The following is a 14,225-nucleotide window of genomic DNA, read 5'->3' as shown; positions in this document are numbered from 1 at the left end:
TCCCTCCCCCCATTTTCCCCAAGTTTATTTAGTGCTACTTTAAAAGTCTGGGAGCACAGTGCAGTCTTTCACCCACAGCAGAATAAAAGCTCCACAGATTGTGCTGTCTACCTGGTGGTCAGTGGCAGCAACAGTGGCTGCTGCTTCTGGAAGATAAACAGAGTCTTACAACAGCAAGATCTTAGGCCTGCTTCAGGTGCTTGTGTGGGGGACCCAGAAAGGGGCACTGTGCTGAAGCCAGAGAGTGGGACGCCTCAGCCACCAAGTGGGAATGTGACACCACCCTGGACTTCCACCTGGAGGTCTCCAAGACAGGAAGCATGATAGTTGATGAAATCCACTGTCTGAGTTTTCAGTCGATTGCACTGTGGAGGTCAGCCAAGATGAGAATTTCTGCAGTGTTCTCTGTGGAGGGGTTACTGCAGAGGGCATCCTCATACATCACTTTTCAAACGCTCCAGGGCATACTGGTCAGCAGCTGCCAGCCATTTTGTCCAGGTTTTGAGCCTTCCTTGTGTAAATGAAGCACATCATTTCCTTAAAGACTTCGGGCTCCACATCATTGATTTCTATCCGGTTCTTTTTGCTTTCTTCCATTTCATGTTCGAACATGGCACTAAACACTGGAGACGAAATGCTAAGATAGCTTTGTGAGCCTGGAATTCCTGGCTAGCAACACACAAACAACAGTCTTGTGAACCAGGAATTCTCCCACAGTCCTCCTAACTCATCGGCCGGCCAGCACTTGGGAACCTTTACTATATTCGTGGTATTCTGGCCAGAAATGTGGATGGAGTCTTGCACCACACTCACCTCACAAAAGAGGGTAAGCTTGTCATCAGGGAGAGGCCTGTTGGCTTCATCCAAGAGAAAATCTCTGCGGATGAGTTTTTTGAAGACCCGGTCTTTGCCTTGCACAAACTTATATGCCCGTTCACTCTCCGTAGCTTTCGCTTCTTCTCCCTTGGCATTCAGAATGGAGAATTTGAATTTTGCCCAAACTTCACTGTTTGGACAGCTGACCAGTGACAGGTAATCTTGCTTTCTTCATCTAGCCCTTTTGGGTTTATTCTCAAACACCTGTGTGTAGTACCAGCTCTTGGCTACAGGGCCACTCGACATTTCTGCTGGAGGTGGACGACTTGGAATCCTTGACACTGCCAGTTTGAAGGTTAGATGAAATTTCCAAAGTTAGGGAACAAAGATTTCTGTTCTCTCTTCACCCCGAGAACAGCGGCAACAGCTGCTGGTCCTCATCCCCCTGTACTCGCGTCATACTGTCCGCAACATCTGGGACCTGTGGGACCCAAATACACACACACTTGGCACGTGCACACTCACACACACACACACACACACACACAGTGACACACCTCATGCTGGAGATTTTTTGCTTGAGGTTACACCACATGGGAGAGAGCTGACATATTCAAAATATCCAGATCAATAAAGTTATTGGTTAAAATGAAAAATGTGTCTTATTTTATGGAATAAACCATATGGACTTTTTGGCCAACCTAATAAACTTTATCGACATTTTAGTGGGTTTTTAAAATGGCTATATGTGATATAAGTGTATTTTTCATCTAATATACCACAAACATTATTATTTGTTTTTTTATGTTTACTTTAAGACGACTTTCAGCGATTATTTCTGTAGTTTGTGTAAAAATGTGTCTTTTTCAGTTACAGTTGACATTCAATATTAGTTTCAGGTGTACAGCACAGTGATTAAATATTTAATATGATTATCCTGAAATGTTGAGTACCCATCTGACACCATATATATTTCTTATAGTATTTTTGACTATATTCCTATGCTGTAGTTTTTATCACTGTGACTGCTTGTAACTACCAATTTTTACTTCTTTTTAAAAAATTGTTTAGAATATTTTCAATTACTGTGATTAACCATTATATAACTAAGTGACCATCCTTTCATATTTTTCATCCAACATGTGGATGTGCATTGTGCGTGGAAATGCACTTTACCTGCAAAATACAGTGTAAATTTTAAAATTGCTAAGAGACTAGATCTTAATTGTTTTCATCGCAAAACAAGAAATGATAATTATGTGATGATTTAGAGGTGTTAACGCTAAGGTGGTAATCATATTGCAGTATATAAATATATCAATTAACACGTGCTTCTTAAACTTACACAATGTTATGTATCAGTTCTATTTCAATTTTTAAAAATATTTTATTTATTTATTTATTTATTTATTTATTTATTTATTTATAGAGAGAGGGAAAGGGAGGGAGAAAGAGAGGGAGAGAACATCATTGTGTGGTTGCCACTCATGCACCCCCAACTGGAAACCTGGCCTGCAACCCAGGCACTTGCCCTGACGGGGAATCCAACCAGTGACCTCTAGGTTCGCAGGCTGGCACTCAATCCACTGAGCCACACCAGCCAGGGCCATTTTATTTCAATTTTTAAAAATGACCCCTCTGCCTGGACATAGTTACACTAATTGAGGCCTGTAATACTTGTATCAGTTAAAAGACTGAAATCTCCTCTACCAACGCATGCATTTTTATCTAAAGTGGTTACATTGTGTGTATGTATATGTCTGTACCATTACTGACATACTATCATCAGGCTATTTTGTGAAATTAAAGAGTTGTTCTTAGGAGACTTATATTAAAATAGAGCAATATTATATAATGCATATGAGGTATAACCAGTGAGGGAGAAACTTGTCATTTCCTGGAAAGGACCAGACAACCCAGAGGTTGGGAGTGGAAAGGAAAGAGCACTAATATATTTGAGAGCATTCCCAGAAACTTGCTAAGTGCTTAACGTGTTTGAGTTATGAACATAATTGATTCTTAAAAATAAGTTACTATTTTTTCTTTGTAACCAGACATGCTCATGCTTCTCTCATTTCTACCAAGTTAAAAACTCTGATCCTGTGTGTCCTTGTTGATAAAGGTAGAGAGAGATATGAATACCTGTCTTCTGGGTTGTGATAAAAAGTTTTGAAACAAAATCTGTCTCACGTATGTTTACCTAATAAGTTTTTAGAAAGCTATTACGCATGGAAGGAGAATCGCGTAGCACTGCGTTTGGCACACTGTGTCATCTGATTCTTAACAAACATTTCCCCCCTGTACTCAATGACTGTTTTACCTCCCCTCACCGCAACATGAAACAGGACCCTATATTCATCCAAGTATCTTCAGGGCTATTTTGTTATTTCTTTTAATTTCTCCATTTACAAAGAAACTGTAAAGAGATGTTGCATTCAGGCAGAAGCTTCTTTCTATAAAAGGCCAGACTTCTTAGTTTTATTCTCTGTTATCATTTACATAATGGAGAATACTGTAATATTTAGCCAGCATATTTTGTTTTATGTACATGTTTATATGGAAACATCAGATATAGTTAGCTTGGAAACTTAGGTTCATTACTAGCATTTTATAGAAAAATAAAGAATTCTCACTAAATACTTGGAAGTCCTCATAATTCATGACATGTTTTCAGGTGTGAACACCTGTTCTTCTAAACTATGCTGCAGCATACAGTATATGGTATTAAGTAACAGCTTTGGAAGTCTTTGAAAATCAACTTTGTGTCCCCTTTTAAATTGAGCTAATATATGTTTTAAGTATAATGGAAATCTTTTACATAACCGAAATTACAGCCATGCTAGTTATTAAGTATTTTTTAAATTCTTTAAGCAATTTCTGGATGCTTTTGTCATTATACACTATTATTTTTTCAAGTTATATAATGCTTATTTACTTACATAAAACCATTAACGGCTTTTAATGTAACCTTTAAGAGGAATATATTCAAAAGTAAGTTTTGTGAAAGGTAAGTTTTATGTTTGCTCTTTTTAAATGCTGAAATGTCATTATTGGAATCATGCTTGGCTGATAATATCATCCAGTGAGTATTTGTTGAGTAAATAAAACACTGGAAGACATACAGTGAATGCTTTAGGTTGCCTGTCAAAACCTGTTACATAATTTGAAGAGTCTTCAGGCTCTTCAGTGAAAGCCATTCATTCCCTGCTTACTGTACTTATTGGAAAAGAGTCAAATAACATCGTTTCAAGCTGACTTGTCTTATATTACTTCTAAAGTAATAAAAGCCAAATTATGAAAATCTTGGTCAATAATTGAAATTATGAAATATTGGTATTTTTCTGTGTTCCAGAAAGTGGAATTTTATATCTCATTTAATCTTAGAGCAGTTTGACTAATATTTTAATTTTGCAAATGAGGAAACTAAATTGTCTGATGTCACACAGTTAAAAGGGACAAAATCTGACCTGGATCCTGTATTCTTAACTACTAGAACAGGGGAGTCCACACTTTGGCATCTCTGGGCCACACTGGAAGAAGAAGAGTGGTCTTGGGCCACATATTAAATACACAAACACTGATGGAAACTGGTGAGCAAAACTAAGGCTTGTGCATAATTTTGGTGATATCTACCACTGCAGATAAGCAAAAAAGTCCTCACATAATAATACTAATTATGCAGTGGCCCTTTTGATAGTCTTTTAAAATTGTTGAGCAGGTCCCAAGTTTGTGATCACTAATAGCGAAAATGTACATATCTGAGTAATAAAACGTCATTGATTTTTTAAAATATTTTTATAAAAGTAATAGAAAAGAGGGCAACACAAAACTAGTGGGATATTTGACATTGCATTTGAGAAACTACTTCACAACATCTGGTTTGATAGAAGTAGTTGCAATTCTCGGTGAGTTCTCAAGGTGCTCATCAGATATTTTGGTTCTAATTTTAATGTGTTTCATTCTTGAAAATAGTTGCTCACAAATGTAGGTGCTGCCACATAGGATGACTTGAATAAGGCAGGATTGCGAAACAAGGGATATTTATCTCTGGGAAGACAGAACCTATAAAAGTCCAGTAAAAAAAAAGATGATCAAAAACTTTTTTAATTTGAATATTAGATTGCAGCTCTATGCATTCCATTTGAAAATTGACAGATAACATATTTATGTTGACTGAAAATGTAGTCATAAATATAGCAGAGTATTATTTTCCCAGGAATATTGAAATCTTTTCAAATTCTTGCATCAAATCGAAAAGCAAGACTGCTTGTTTTTCACTGTTCACAAGACTGTTTAGCCAATGGAAATGCATAAATGTGTTTGCCTTCATTTGAGCTTGCCGTAATTTCAGTTTCATTTGAAACACTGTTATGGTTTCAAACATGGTATTGATTAAGTTGGTTTTCACCTTGAGGACATGTGTTTAACTCATTTAAGTGAGTAGTTAAATCCACTAAAAGTGCTAAATCTGTAAACCAGTTTTCATCAAGTTCCAGCACAAAATTTGTTTTTTGATACCATAAACGACTTAACAACATGTCACAAATCATAAAATCTTTTCAACATTTGGCCTTGAATTAGGCATCTTACATCCAAAAAGTGAATTATGTCACCATAGTCAGCATCAGTACTTTCAAGGAATATCTGGAATTGGCAGTGATTCAAGATGTTACCCATTTTTAAAGCTTTTGTGCATAAAATTTTTATTTACTTTGCAATAATACATTATCAATCATGAGTTTGGGGTGGCAATTGCATTGTCTTCTATTACTACAAGTCCCTCTCTTTTACCTGCCATCACCAGGGCACCATCAGTAACTGTAGCAGAAATGTTAACAATGGACAAAGAAAGTCGCTTTAACATTTTTTACTGCTTTGTATAAATCTCTTGATTTAGTTGTGTCTTTTAATGGCACTTAAGCTATTTTTTCAGTGACTTTATATTCATCATCAATCTCCCCCCATCTTTTTTTTCTTTTTTTCCCTCCTCCTCCCACTCCCCTGTTGCTAACCCTCCTTGAGATCTTCATTTCTATGTTTCCACTCCTGATCTAGCTGTTCTTTTAGTTTGCTTTCGTTTTAGGTGTGGTTGTTAATAACTGTGAGCTTGTTGTTCTTTCACTGTTCATGTTTCTTTAACTTCTTTTTCTTAGATAAGTCCCTTTAACATTTCATATAATAAGGGCTTGGTGATGATGAACTCCTTGAATTTGATCTTATCTGAGAAGCACTTTATCTGTCCTTCCATTCTAAATGAAAGTTTTGCTGGATAGAGCAATCTTGGTTGTAGGTCTTTAGATTTCATGACTTGGAATATTTCTTTCCAGCCCCTTCTTGCCTGTAAGGTCTCTTTTGAGAAATCTGCTGACAGTCTGATGGGGACTCCTTTGTAGGTGATTGTCCCCTTAGCTCTTGCTGCTTCTAGGATTCTCTCCTTCATTTTAATTTTGGCTAATGTAATTATGATATGCCTTGGTGTTTTTCTTCTTGAGTCCAACTTTTTTGGTACTCTCTGGGCTTCTTGGATTTCTTGGAAGTCTATTTCCTTTGCCAGATTGGGGAAATTTTCTTTTATTATTTGTTCAAATAGTTTTTCCACTGGTGGTTGTGTCTTTCCCCCTTCTGGTACCCCTATAATTCGGATATTGGAGCGTTTATAGATGTCCTGGAGGTTCCTAAGCTTCTCCCTCATTTTTCTGAATTCTTATTTCTTCATTCCTTTCTGTTTGATGATTTTTTCTTCTTCCTTCTGGTCCACTCCATTGATTTGAGTCCCAGTTTTTTTTTCATCTCTATGGTTTTCCTGTGGAATTCCATTCATTTCCCCTTAATTTAGCCTTCATATGTTTCTCTAATTTGTGGCTATAGTCCACCAGATCTGTGAGGAAGCTGATGACCAGTGTTTTAAACTGTGCGTCTGAGAGATTTGCTATTTCTTTGTCACTTAGATTTATCTCTGGGGCTTTGAGGTCTGCCTGAGTTGTAACTGCCTGAAAAAATTTTTGTTGACTTTTTTCAGTTCAGCTATTTTGTACTTATGATGTAATCCTTCATATGCATTGAATTTGGCAGTATGTTTTTTTGCATATAATATCTTTTCAAGTTACAGTCTTTGAAAACTTGCACAGATTCCCTACAAATAAAGCAGAGTGCTTTACTATTTGCCTAGACAAAAAAAGTGGCCATCTGTCCACTTTTCATGGAACAATCTCCCTTCATCCATAATTTTTCATTTTTAGGGTTCTTTGTTCTTCTGAGATGTTGTAGAACCCATGCTGGGATTAAAAAAATAATAATAGATATGGGGTTTTATTTACTTTTACAATGGAAATTGATTGACAGGAAAATTGAAAGGAAGGTTTGGGCCCTTCCATAGTCCTCTTGGCTGCCAGTGCAGAGCAAGGCAGAGGTTTTATTGTAAAGCATGGTGGGAGATGTGTGAGGTGCTGCCAAGGTGTGGAAGTGCTTTTAGTAAGTAAGAATGCTTACCTGACTTCAGAATAACATTAAACACCTAACATTGCAATAGTAGGTTGAAATATTATTGATAATCACTCACTCGCTAAGTCACCACAAGCACATGTAATGTCTGATAGTGTCAGTTCTACTGTTTGCTCTGGGAAGATAACACACTGGACAAATAGCAAGAGCATATGTAGGTTTCTTTTATGTGGCATTGTGACATGTGATCACAATAAAATCTCATATTTTAAGTAAATTTGCCATTTTATGTTGGGCCACAGGCTGGCCATAGGTTGGACACCCCTGTTTTAAATTATAGCATTGCTGGGTAAAGTCCTTGCTTTTCATTCCTTTGAACATTTCTTGTCACTCCCTACTGGCCTGCAAAGTTTTTGTTAAGTAAGCTGACAATCTCATGGGAGCTCCCTTGTAGGTAACTAACTGCTTTTTTTTCTTGCTGCTTTTAAGATTCTCTCTTTGTCCTTTAACCTTTTGCACTTTAATTATAATGTGGCTTGGTGTGGGACTTCAGGGTCTCATCTCATTTGGGACTCTGTGCTTCCTGGACTTGTGTGTCTGTTTCATTCACCAGATTAGGAAAGTTTTCTGTCATTATTTTTACCAGCGGGTTTTCAATTTCTTTCCTTCTCTCTCAGCACTCTCATGGTGTGAATGTTGGTAAGCTTGAAGTTGTCTCAGAGTCTTTTCACATCGTCTTTATTTTTTTAATCCCTTTTTCTTTTTGCTATTTTGAATGAGTGTTTTCTATTTCCTTATATTCCAAATTGCCAATTTGATTCTTGGCTTTATCTACTCTATTGTTGATTCCCTATAAATTATTCTTTCATTTCAGTTACTGTATCCTTTATTACTGACTGGTTCTTTTTTATGGTTTCTATGTGTTTTTATGCTGTTGAGGTTCTCACTAAGTTTCTTGAGCATCCTTATAACCACTGTTTTGAATTGTGTTTCCAGTAGTTTGCTTGCCTCCATTTCATTTTGTTCTTTTTCTGGAGATTCTACTGCTGTTTCATTTGGGTCCTGTTTCTTTGTCTCTGCATTTTGGACTATGTTTGTTTCTATGTATTAGGTGCTATATCTTCTGGATTTGGTAGAGTGCCCTTGTGTAGTAAGTGTCCTGCAGGGCCCAGTGGTACAGCCTTTCCAATCACCTGAGCTGGGCACTCCAGGTGTACCCCAGTGTGGGCTGTATGCACTGTCTTGTTGCAGTTGAGCCTTGATTGTTGTTGATGCCCCTTGGAGTGGTTGACCTGCAGCCCAATTGGCTGCAAGGGCATGTTGCAACTTCAGCATATGAGTTGCTGTGCAGAAGCTGACCCGGTGGAGTACTTGCTTCAGTAGGGCTTTGGTGCTTACTGAGTCTGCCCCTTGGGTGTGCTCTATGAGGTAGTAGGGTTGTAATTTGTCATTGTCTGAAGATGTCCACTGGGTGCACAGGCTCTAGGGCCTCTCAAGAGGTCCAAAGTCAGTGACCATCTTGTGCCCTGCCTGGGACCACCCAGCATAAGCTACAGAGTGATCCATAGATGGCTGCTACCAGTGTTGGGCTCGAAGGTGCCCAAGAGAGGCAAAGCTGTGAATGAAGGCAGGCTGCCACTGATATTGGGCCTGGGGCTACTTAGAGAGAGCTAGGGTCTGCACAGAGGCCAGATGTTCCTTGTTTGAGAGATTTTAGGAAAGTCCAAAGCATGAGGCAAGAGAGGTCAGTTGTTAAAAGCCGTGGAAAATGGCTTGGGTGGGCCTACAAGTTGGGTGGGGCAGGGCCTCAGGGAATCACCAGGGCAGGGCAAACAGGGTTAGCCAGTCTCAGCTAAGGTATACTGCATCCCCTTCATGCTGGCTTTGTAGCAGAGGGTGTAGCAGAAGAACAATGGCCTCTGCTAGCAATTCTGCCTGGGAGAAATCTGCCCACAAGTCTTTCTGACTGAAAGACCTGATGTCAGATCTTTCAGTTTCCTCTCATATGTCACTGGTACCCTTTGAACTGCTGCTCCAGTGCTAGAGCTCAGAGAGAGTGGTCTGTGCATGGGCTCTTTAACAGGAATACCTGGGACTCTCGCCACTTCAATCTTAGTCTCAATTCCAGCTGGTTTTCACAGCCAAGAGTTATGGGGTCTTCTGGCACTGGAACCCAGGGCTGGGGAGTCTGGTGTGTGTCCGGGACCCCTCACTCTTCATGGAGGACTTCCACAGTAGAGATATCCATCCTGATTTTTCTCCACCACATGTTGGTGTGGGACCAGCCTTTTCTGCATCTGTGCCTTTCCTACTAGTTTCTGTATGGCTTCTTTAAATCCCCGGTTGTAAGACTTCCACTCAGCTAGATTTTGGGTGGTTCTGAATGATGGTTATTCTGCAGTTTAGTTGTATTTTTGATGTGGTTATGGGAAGAAGTAAGTACTGTGTTTACCTTTGCTGCCATCGCGATTGGAAGCCCAATTTGTACTTCTTACTCCTTTGCCCTTTTGCAGCAGTCTAACCACCATCAAAATGTTCTCTGTATCTATGAGTTTGTTTCTATTTTGTTTATTATTTTTTTAGATTTCATATATAAGTAAAATTATATGGTATTTATCTTTCTCTTATTTTACTTACCCTCTGGATCCTTTCATGTTATTGCAAGTGGCAAGATTTCATTCTTTCTATTGCTGAGTCGTATTCCACTCAGCATGCTGTATGTATGTACCACTTCTTCTTTGTCCATTAATCTATGGATGGGCACATAGGTTGCTTACATATCTTGGCTATTGTAAACAGGGATGCTTATATCTTTTTGAATTAGTATTTTGGGTTTCTTCAGGTAAATACCCAGAAGTGGAATTCCTGGTTCCTTCTTTGTCTCTCTTTATAGCCTTTTGTTTTAAAGTCATTTTGTCTGATGTGAGCATTGCTAACCTAGCTTTTTTCTTTTCTTCATTTTCATTTGCATAAAGTGGGTCAATTTTGTTATCCATTCATTCATTGTATATCTTTGATTGGAGCATTTAATCCACTTACATTCAAAATAATTGTCGATACGCAGTTATCGCCATTTTATCGTCATATTTTTGTCTCCCTTTTTTTCCCTTCATAAGTCCTTTAGCATTTCTTGTGATACTGTTTAATGATCGTGAACTCCTTTAGCTTTATCTTGTCTGGGATGCTTTCCATTCTAAATAGCAGCCTTGCTGAATAAAGTAATCTTGGTTGTTGGTTCTTGCTTTTCATCACTTTGAATGTTTCTAACCAATCTCTTTGGCCTGCAAAGTTTGTTCAGAAATGAGCTGACAGTTTTATAGGAGCTTCCTTATAGTTAAGTTACTTTTCCTTGCAGCTTTTAATGTTCTCTCTTTTTCTTTGCTCTTTTAATTAGAATGTGTCTTGGAGTTTGTTTCTTTTGGTTCATCATATTTGGAACTCTCTGTGTATCCTGGGCTTATGTGTCTCTTTCTTTCACCAGGTTAGGGAAGTTTTCTGTCATTATTTTTTCAAATAGGTTTTAAATTTTCTGTTCTCTTTTTTCTCCTTCAGATCCCATAATGATGCAAATGTGGTATGCTTGGCTATTGTCCCCGAGGCCACTTCTACTGTCCTATTGTTTGGATTATTTTTTATTTCTTATTTTTAATTTTTTTATTGTTGATAAAGTACAGTTGTCTCCACTTTAACCCCACCACAAACCGCTGCCACTCCCATCATCACATCCCACCCTGGAACCTTTGTCCTTTGACTTTGTCTATGTGTCCTTTATATATGTGTGTTCCTTGATGGCACTCCCCCTATTTTCCCCCATTATCCCTCGCCCCTCCTCTCTGGTTACCATCAGTTTGTTCTTTATTTCCATATCTCTGGTTATATTTTGCTTGCTTGTCTGTTTTGTTGGTTAGGTTCCATTTATTTATAAGTGACTTCATGTGGTATTTGTCTTTCATGGCCTGACTTATTTCACTTAGCATAATGCTCTCCAGTTCCATCCATGCTGTTAGAAAGGGTGGGAGCTCCTTTCTTTCTGCTGCCTAGTATTGCATTATGTAAATGTATCACAGTATTTTGATCCACTATTCACTGGTGGGCACTTACATTGCTCCTAGTACTTGGCTTTTGTAAATTGTGCTGCTATGAACATTGGGGTACATAGGTTCTTTTGAATTAGTGTTTCAAGATCTTTAGGGTATAATCCCAGCAGTGGTATGCTGGGTCAACAGACAGTTCCATTTTCAGTTTTCTGAAGAAGTTCCATACTGTTTTCCACTGGCTGCACCAGTTCGCATTCCCATCAACAGTGCACTAGGGTTCCCTTTTCAACATGACCTCTCCAGCACTTGTTGTTTCTTGATGTGTTTATTATGGCCATTCTGACTGGTGTGAAGTGGTATCTCATTGTGGTTTTAATTTGCATCTCGCTGATGGCTAGTGATGTTGAGTATCCTTTCATATGTCCCTGGTCCCTCTGTCCTCCTTGGAGAAGTGTCTCTTCAGGTCCTTTGCCTATTTTTTAATTGGGTGTTTGTCTTTCTGAAGTGGACTCATGTGAGTTCTTTATATATTTTGGGGGTCAAACCCTTGTCCAAGGTATCATTTGGAAATATATATTTTCCTTTAGGGTTGTTCCCTTTTCATTTTAATGTTGTTTTCTTCAGCTGTGCAGAAGCTTTTTCTTTTGATGAAGTTTCATTTGTTTATTCTTTCCTTTATGTCCCTTGCTCTAGGGGACATATCAATTAAACTGTTGCTGTGTGAAATATCTGAGATTTTCCTGCCAATGTTCTCCTCTAGGACTTCAGTGGTATCACGACTTATATTTAAGTCTTTCATCTACCTTGAATTTATTTTGGTGTATGGTGTAAGTTGGTGCTCAAGTTTCATTGTTTTTGCATGTAGCTGTCCAGTTCTCCTAACACCATTTGTTGAAGAGGCTATTTTTACTTCGTTTTATGTTGCTGCCCCCTTTGTCGAATATTAATTGACCGTAGAGACTTGGGTTTATTTCTGTGCTCTCTGTTCTGTTCCATTGGTCTATGTCCCTGTTTTTATGCTAGTACCAGGCTGTTTTGATTACAGTGGCCTTGTAATACAGTTTGGTATCAGGTATTGTGATCCCTCCTACTCTGCTCTTCTTTCTCAAAATTGAAGCAGCTATTCGGGGTCATTTGTGGTTCCATATAAATTTTTGAAGTGTTTGTTCTATGTCTGAAATATGCCATTGGTATTTTAATAGGTATTGCATTGAATCTGTAAATTGCTTTAGGTAGTATGGACATTTTGATGATGTTAATTCTTCCAATCCATGAACATGGTATATGTTTCCATTTGTGTCTTCCTTGATTTTTTTCTTCAGTGTTGTGTAATTTTCTGCATACAGGTCTTTTACCTTCTTGGTTAGGTTTATTCCTAGGTATTTTATTTTTCTTTTTGCTATATCAAATGGGATTTTTTTCTTGATTTCTGCTTCTGCTGTTTCACTGTGGGTATACAGAAACACCTTTGATTTCTGTATATTGACTTTGTATCCTGCCATTTTGCCAAATTCATTTATTAGGTCGAGCAGTTTTGGGGTGGAGTCTGTAAGATTTTTCCATGTGTACTATCATGTTAATCTGCAAACAGTGACAGTTTTGTTTCCTCCTTTCCAATTTGGATGCCTTTTATTTCCTTTTCTTGTCTGATTGCTGTGGCTAAAACTTCCAATGCTATGTTGAATAGAAGTGGTGAAAGTGGACAACCTTGTCTTGTTCCTGATCTTAGTGGAAAAGCTTTTAGTTTCTTCCCATTGAGTATGATGTTGGCTGTAGGTCTCTCATATGTGGCCTTTATTATATTGAAGAATGCTCCCTCTATTCCCCCTTTGCTGAGTGTTTTTATTATAAATGTGTCTATGTTCATCAGTGATATTGGCCTGAAGTTTTCTTTCTTTGCTGTGTCTTTATCTGGTTTGGGGATTAGGATGATGCTGGCTTCATAAAAAAAAGTTTGGGAGTCTTCCATCATTTTTGATTCTTTGAAATAGTCTGAAAATAGGGTTTAGCTCTCCTTAAATGCTTTGTAGAATTCTATGAAACCATCTGTCTGGTCCAGGGCTTTTGTGTGTCAGGAGTTTATTGGTTACTGCTTCAATTTCATCTGCTGTTATTGGTCTGTTCAGGATTTCTGTTTCTTCTTCATTGAGTTTTAGAAGGTTGTATTTTTCTAGAAATTTGCCCATTTTACCTAGGTTTTCAAATTTCTTGGCATACAGTTCTTCATAGTAATTTCTTACAATCCTTTTCTGTTTCTGTGGTGTCAGTTGTAATCTCTCCTCTTTCATTTCTGATTGTGTTTATTTGGGTCCTCTCTCTCTCTTTTTTTTTTTTTTTTTTTTTTATGAGCCTGCTTAAAGGCTTGTTGATTTTGTTTATCTTTTCAAAGAACTAGCTCCTGGATTCATTGATCCTTAGAATTGTGCTTTTAGTCTCTATGTCATTTAATTCTGCTCTAATCTTGGTTATTTCCTTCCTTCCTTCTACTTGCTCTGGGCTGTCTTTGCTATTGTTCCTTGAGTTCTTGTAGGCATAGGGTTAGGTTGTTTGTTTGAAATGTTTCTATCTTTTTTAGGTAGGCCTGTATCGCTATGAACTTCCCTCTCAGGACTGCCTTTGCTGTGTTCCATAAAGTTTGGGTTGTTGTGAGTGCATTTTCACATTACTTTGCTCGTCTGGGTGCTGCGTAGCCCTTCAGGGCAGTTTACTTCCCCTGTTAAGTCTCTCTCTGGACTGCTACCCCTCTGAGCCTCTGCTGCCCCACTTTGATACATTGGGGGGGGGGGTGGTTTACAGCTTCTGAAACCAGGCAGGGTGGTTCCCAACAGAATACCTGTGAGATTCAGTGGTGCAGTCTCCTTGATCTCCCAAGCTCACTGGTCTTAGGCTGTTGTTTAAGTTGGCTCTGTGTTTGTCTTTGGGTTTTGATTG

General features: G+C 38.3%; 1 protein-coding gene and 1 pseudogene across 1 annotated transcript in view; one reads left to right on the top strand and one right to left on the bottom strand.

The window, feature by feature from the left end:
- TSPAN3 (tetraspanin 3) overlaps window positions 1-14,225 on the top strand; it is a 79,353-nt gene that overhangs the window by 30,821 nt on the left and 34,307 nt on the right. The window lies entirely within an intron of this gene.
- On the bottom strand, window positions 182-5,680 carry LOC119038356 (speckle-type POZ protein-like; annotated as a pseudogene).

The sequence above is a fragment of the Artibeus jamaicensis genome, unplaced genomic scaffold, assembly GCF_021234435.1.
Source record: "Artibeus jamaicensis isolate MK-2021 breed Jamaican fruit bat unplaced genomic scaffold, CSHL_Jam_final scaffold_286, whole genome shotgun sequence".
Classification (NCBI taxonomy): domain Eukaryota; kingdom Metazoa; phylum Chordata; class Mammalia; order Chiroptera; family Phyllostomidae; genus Artibeus; species Artibeus jamaicensis.
This window is presented reverse-complemented; position numbering and strand designations above follow the sequence as displayed.